Raw genomic sequence first — 7,675 nt, 5'->3', positions numbered from 1 at the left:
GATTTGTTAGATGAAAAATTCTTAAATGCTCATCTGATTTTTCTTACCATATATGCCTCCTAATCGCTATCTATTGAGGCACTTGACTCCTCGGAATCGGAAGATGATGGAGATGGAGATTTCTTCTTCTTCCCCTTTCCCTTGTTTGCCACAAGAGCTACTCCTCTTGATCTATTTGCTTCTTCTTCTAATCCTTCAACTCTTGTTTCGTGAAGCTCCATTGTTGAGAAGAATTCATCTAAAGAGCTCTTCTCTAGATCCTTTGAAATGTAGAATGAATCTACAATGGAGCTCCATGTCGAGGTTCTTGGAAAAGCATTGATAGCTTTCATTATGATGTCTCGATTGGAGAGTTTCTCACCTACACTTGTTAGTGCATTTAAAATTTCTTTAATTTTAACATGAAGTGTAGATACCTTATCTCCCTTCTCAAGCTTTACATCGTTGAGTTGAGTTCAGAGGAGGTCTCTTCTTGCCAATTTAGCCTCCGATGTGCCTTCATGAAGCTCCACTAGCTTTTCCCATAACTCCTTGGCGCTTGAGTAGGTTCCAACCCTTGTTACTTCTTGTTGGGGAAGGACATTTAGTAGATGATGTATGGCTTTAGAATTCGCTAAATGTTCTTCCCTTTACTTCTTGCTCCACCTTGTTTTCTCAAGTATCTTATTGTCTTGATCCCTAGGCACTTCGAAACCATTTTCCATGATTAGCATTATGTCAAAATCGGTTTCGAAAAATACCTCCATCCTCTTCTTCCACCAAAAGAAGTCCCCTTCGAATTTGGGTGGATGAATGTTTGAGCTGGCCATTTTGATGAAGTGCTCTTCTTGGCGATTAGTCCATTGAAGGGCGTCCTCGCTCTGATACCAATTGTAGAAGGATCAGTGGCTGACTTGAAGGGGGTTAGATAGCTAGGCTACCCCCAAATTGATTTCTTCTCTACAAAAGGTTAGTGCGTAGCGGAAATACAAAAACTAAGACAATGAAAAATCAAACAAGAATACAAACACTAACACGCTCGATGTAATGTGGTTCGGAGATTGCTTGCTCCTACTCCATGACGTGTCCTTGAGGTGGACGAGCCCTTGATCCTTTGGTGGATCAATCACCGACAATCTCTGGCTAGAGCGTCTTCTTCTCGGTGGAGCAAACCTCTCACAAGAATCTCTTTCTCTTTACAAGATGAAACTTAAGATTGGAGGAAGAGAAGATTTGGAAGCTTTTGGGCAAGACTAAGAGAGTTTACAATCAGCACTAGTAACCTTCTCTAATGCCCCAAGCTTCCTATAAATAAGAAGAGAGAGTTGATCAAGATATCAACTCAAACCCCGACACCAGTCGACTAGTGTGTCGTTGGACCCAGCCAACGGCTCTTTGCAGAAAGCCAATTTCTGCCAACGGCTATGTACCAGTTGACTGGTCCCATGACCAGTCGACTGGTCCCCGTAGTCGACACGCACAGAATCATTCTGTTCATTCTGTGAAATAGGATCAGTCGACTGGTCCTAGTACATTCTGACACACTCATCCTCGGAGTCACCTTTGAAGTCCTCTTCCTCGGCCTTCGTCCCTCAGATGCACCCGATCCCGCGGCTCCTCTCCGTGCCATCCTTCACGTTGCCTTGAAGTCCACTTCCCTCGGCTCCACTCCATTGCTTCTCATCCGGCGGTCCCTCGGATGTCTTCCACACCATCCCTCACCGACTTAAGGATCCGAGCCCTTGGATGAGTTTCCCACACTTGGTCGCACCAAGTTCTCATGTGTTTCACCAAGTCCTGCAAGACTCAAACACATATCAAATACATATGAAAGTCTAACTTAAACCCTTTGACACACACATCAAAACCTAGGTCGATTGCACCAACACATCCTTCTCACACAAGGGCCCATGGTCCACGTTCCTAGATTACACAAGTCACTTCCTAACATTAATTTGGGAGAACCCTTTAACATCTAATTAGTTTTCCTAGTATACAGTCGATCCCCGTTTCAAGGAACTACCGTAGAAAGTAAGGGATACCTTCTGTTACAAGGTCCCATGATCTTACATTCCAAAGCCCTTCCTCTACATGGTGATCTAACCCTACATCTACATGGATTTACCTCACACACATTTCGTCAAATGCATACAAGGCACAACACACATAGATGATAATATAAATACTTCATTGCATAGAAAAATGTCCAAATACATAGTTCACACATCACAACTACTTCCTACATCCTAAATCTAGAGATATACTCCATTACAAGGGAATTACAACCAACGACGATAAGTAAAGCAAACCACGACTCACACGGAGATAGAGAAAAGAGAATGCTTATCTTTGAAGCATAGCGTCCTTGGAAGTGCTCCCTTGCTTCGGAGAAGGATGGATCAACGAAGATGAAGGAGATCTAGGGCATCCCCAAAGGGGAGAACCCTTCCCCAAGGAATGGGGATTAGCCCCAAGCCAAAGATTAGTGAAAAGGAGAGAAAAACCTCTTTTATAGAGCAGGGCATGGGCACCACACGACCCGTGACATGACTGTGTAGATCCATATTGCCTCATACATCTTGCTTTCGGCCAAGGTGACATAGCCGTGTGGCTCACACGACCATGTTCTGCTTTAGTTCTGGATAGGCTACACGGCCATGTGGCTCACATGGCAATGCGGCTCACATGGCAATGCGGCTCACACGGTCATGCGGCTCACACGACCTAGCTCTTTTTGACCTCTGGAAATGCTGCACGGTCATGTGGCTCACACGGCCCACCACTGCTTACTCTATGAAAATATTGCGTGACTGTGGCTTACACAGCAATGCTCTGGTTGTGCTGGTGGAGTGACACAACCTTGCGGCTCACACGACCTAGCTATTTTCGGCCGTGTGTTAAGGATGTGTACACTTGTAGGCCATTTTAGCACCTCTTATCTTGGTATTCTTGAGTTTCGATCTAGTAAAGTTGTAGATCTTGAAGTTAGTTACAATTCAGTATAAAGAACAACCCGAAACTTCAACCGAGCACAAAGTTATGCCCATTTTACTCTTGGTGTACAGTGCAGGATTTGACATGACTGTGTGATAAGGCCGTGTCTCATAGAAATGTATTTTAGACCTTCATGACGTGGTTTTCTCTAGTTTAAGTCTTCATAAGCGTTGTATATCTTGAAGTTATCTACATTTTGATATCTAGAATGGCTCATAACTCCAACCAAACAGAAAGTTATGGTCATTTTACTTTTGATCTGCAGAGTTGAAAATGCCAGGTCGTGTAGAATTGACACGGCCAGGCCATGTGGACCTTCTTTTGTGCCATATTTTCACACATCCATGCCTCATAAGCATGGGCCAAGTATTTTGGAAGCTCTAGACTCCATTTAAGCTCCGTTTTTGCTCCAAATCACGTCTTGTCAATCAAAATATGCAAAGAGTAGATCTCCGAACAAAATATAATGGAAGTATGACATTATAATGAAATAGGGTGCAATAAGCATATATTATATGCATGAAATACAAGTAGATGTGCGTCAAAGTATGCATAAAAGTATATATAATCTACGCATATCACACCCCCAGACTTAAATCTTTGTTTATCCTCAAGCAAAACCTGCAATCTAGATTTATGTGCGTAGATGACATGTAATAATCCCTAATGAATCATCATTGATGAGCATGATACAAAAATTATTTAAGTGTGGCCTAAGTAGAAGTTCTTCGTGCTCTGTGTAAAAGTGGCTTAACTTTCTCAAGTGTCAATCTCTAAGCCTAGTCAATTTTTCATTTAACTGTGTTCCTCATACTTCTAGCGATAGGTACTTACCTGCCACACGTAAGGTTCATCCCCCACAAAAAATGATATGCATCGTCTACACAAGGTCTCAAAGGAATACTCAATATCAAGAGAAACATAGCATTCATTTTCCCGGTAACCTAACTCGGTCTCAAAGGAGTGAATTGCTAATTTCCACTCACGATAACTATTTTTTATCCCTTATTAATTTTCTTCTTCTTTCTTTGAATATTTGCAAAGTATCAAACTTGAACAAACCTTCATTTTTTTTTTTAGGGAGGGGGGGGGGGGGGGGTACATGATCTGAATTTATCCAGTAACCAAAATGTAGTTGAGAGGTCATCATAGCAGCAAGAGTACTAGTCCGGTTCTATGAATAATGACTATTTTCAAAAATATCTACCATCAAAGTTAAGTATAATGTGAAGAGATCCTAAAACTATGCCAACATTCAAATTCTTTTAGTAATTACAATGCTCACTTCATGCTACTTTGGATAGAAAAACATAGATCAATAGACATACTAGCATACCAAATCACATAACATAAATATCTAGATAAAACGTGCTAGAATTTTGCATTAAGAAACAAACAACAATGACATGATGAGTGATGCAACTGAGAAAAAATTATTATGCAAAAAGAAATAAGCAAAAACTAAACTAAACCAAATGCATCCCCCCAGACTTAAACTTTTCATTGTCCCAATAAAAACTAGAAATAAAATATGGAGGAGGTATTTGAAGTTAGATAAGTTATCAAGTGATGAGCTCCAAATGGTTGACATTCATGTACTTGAAGATACTCCTCTATCTAGTGCTCACATTTCTCCACAACTTTGAATTCTACAAAAATAAATAGACAAGAAAAATTAAGTAATGAGACTAGTGTTATTATAAATGAAGTAATAAAACTAGAAAGAAACTAAAACTAAAATAAAAGTAAGATTGAACTTGGGTTGCCTCCCAACAAGCGCTTGTTTAAGGTCATTAGCTAGACCCCTTATTAGGCTCATCGGAATCGCGATCTTGTCGGAGTGAGAAACTTCCGGGCTTTTCTTCCAATGGCCCAATTTATTATGAAGAGAGTTGTCATTATAAGAACAATGTAGTGTATCACCGCTCTCTTCATCTTCGTCTCCTTAAAAGTCCTTTTCGACGGTCAAAGACGGTTCAGATTGAGCTTCCAATTATCGGCCCCATGAAAACCTGCACACCCAAAAGAAAAACATACCTCCCACATACATGTTAATTAAGTAAGAACTAGAATCATATCAAGTTTAGTTAAACAGTTATAAGAAATGGAATCGCATCTAACAAAATCAATCATAGGTACCTCCATAAAATTTTCTAAAAGATCACTAAGAATACTAACCTTGTAGTGTTGAGAAGTACCTGAAAGTTCTAAACAAATGGATGTGACATCTTCAGAATTTTGTAGTGGTTCTAACTCTGATTCGAGTGGTAGTGCCTCTAAAAGTAGTGATTCTTGGGCCTTTGCTTTCATTACACAAGTCCTTACACATTTTGTTAGTTAGAGCCCTAGAGCCAATCATTTGATGATTGTATGGACTCATGTATATCATATTCTAGTATATATATTAAGGCATTTGGTTTTTGGTTATTATGCTTATTTGTATTAGTGCCAGATAAAATAAGTATAGTAACGTCCTTGAGTAGAAGGTTCTTACCTATATCAATCAATTGGTTGAATCGATAGTGAGATGATATAGGGAACACTACTCTAAATCATTCCTAGTCAAGTATTAACATTCAGGGATAATGTTAATACAATAAGACTAGCATGTAGGTCAGCTCGATGACTTGATCTCACAAGTCATGGATATAGAGATATCAAGCTGACACATGGGTATGCATTAGAGAATGTATACTGAATGACCCGCCATGAGAAAGTATCATGGATCGTTATATGAGTGTCATATACTTTCTCATGTGGCTATTAATATGACTATTAGTCCTTTGACCTGAAGTCACCATGGATCCCTACATAAGGAGTTATGTACTTTGGTTTCGTCAAACGTCACCAGGGTGGACTATAAAGGCGATTACTGGGTATGTAACAAATTATGCAGAGGGATGTGAGTGATGTAGATGGGATCTATCCCTCCCATATGACGGGAGCGACATCAATATTCTTGATAGAGTTAGACCACGAAGTGCATGGCCATGCCCAAGTGAGTCAACATGAGATGTTGAGCTCATTTGATTGAGTGAGTCTACTTGGAGTTCAAGATTTAGATTGATTAGAGGATGACACGGTCTATGCCTCATATTGATCAATCTAGATGTCTAGGATAGAAGGACAATGTCATATATTGTGAGGAGTCACAATTAGTAGTCACAAGGTGATGTCGGATCTCGACATTCTTGTAACTTGGGTAGTAATGATGTGTTGCTAGATACCGCTCATTACTTATGCTCCTAAATGGGTTTAGGGCATTGCCAACGTTACAAGAACCTATAGGGTCACACACTTAGGACAATTAGATGGAGATTAGGTTCATATGATGAACCAAGAGGATTAGATTCATTTGATGAATCAAATTGGATTAAGAGTAATCCTAATTGGGCTAACTTGAGTTCGACTCAAGTTGATTTATGTGTTCAATGAGTCTAATTTAGATTTTGACTCATTGAATCAATTTAATTAAATGAATTAGATTCATTATATTAAGTTGGCTTGAATCAAATGGTTAGATTAGATCAACCATGAGAGAGATTGAGTCAAGTTTGACTTGACTAGAGAGGAAGAGGAAGAGTCAAGTTTGACTTAACTCTTTACCACATCATGAGTGAGGTGGCAAGATGTGGACCAATAGTGTTGTTCCACATCATCTTGCTTTGCCACCTCATGGAGGTTACAAGCCTCCATTGCATTTAATGTGGGTTGGCCACATTAAATGAGTGGAGGTTACTTATTTGTCACATCATTGTGAGGTGGCAAGATGTGGACCAATGGTATTAATGGTCCACATCTTCATGATGTGCCACATCATAGGAGTTACACAACACCTCTTAATGGCTTCACATTAATTGTGATTAATGTGGAATGAGAGTTACACTCCATGGAGTGGCCGGCCACACAAAAGTGGTGAATGAAATTTGATTTTCATTCAAGGCATTACTTCTTCTTCTTCTTCCTCAAGAGAGCTCTCTCCCTCTCCTCCTCTTGCCGTGACCACACAAGGTGCTAGCACACTTTTTGTGTGTTTTTCCATCTACGTGTTCGTGTGGATACTTCTAGAGGAGTATCTATTTTGATACTCTAGAGATCCGGCAATTCCTTGGACGAGCGGGAACACGAAAGGGCACACTTCGAAGGTATAACTCTCATCTAGTGTAGATCTAGAGTCTTTGAAACTCGTACTCGTATTTTCGTTCGTTTTTCCCTTTGCACGAATCTACGGCTTTGGGTGATTCGGGGTTTCCGCGACGCGAAAAGCGGTTTTCGCGGCCCGAAAAATCCAACACATTTATCATCAACCAATTCCATTCTTACAAATTTCATAGTATCTATGATCAAAGGAGGTGATTCTTGGGACGTTTCCTCCATAGTACATGTCCCTACACTTTTATCCACTACATCATCATAAAAAGTAGTCAGGAGTCCACTAATATCAATATTATCGATAGAAGGATCAACAACATTATCAGAAATTTATTTTAATATCCGTGATTCTTGGGATGATTCATAAATTTTATCTGTAAATTAACCTTATATATATTGAACAAAAAAAAATAAACTTATCAAACTAAATATCAAACTTAAATGATTCATTTATTGTCCCGCCTAGGCCTTTCTCTCTTGCAAGTCAAAGTTGAGGCAAGAACACTCCTCCGGGATGCTCCTCCTAGCGATGCCATCATTCCAAAGGGAA

This window comes from Zingiber officinale, chromosome 3A, assembly GCF_018446385.1.
Source record: "Zingiber officinale cultivar Zhangliang chromosome 3A, Zo_v1.1, whole genome shotgun sequence".
Lineage (NCBI taxonomy): Eukaryota > Viridiplantae > Streptophyta > Magnoliopsida > Zingiberales > Zingiberaceae > Zingiber > Zingiber officinale.
The sequence above is the reverse complement of the archived record's forward strand: the minus strand, read 5'-3'. Positions refer to the sequence as shown.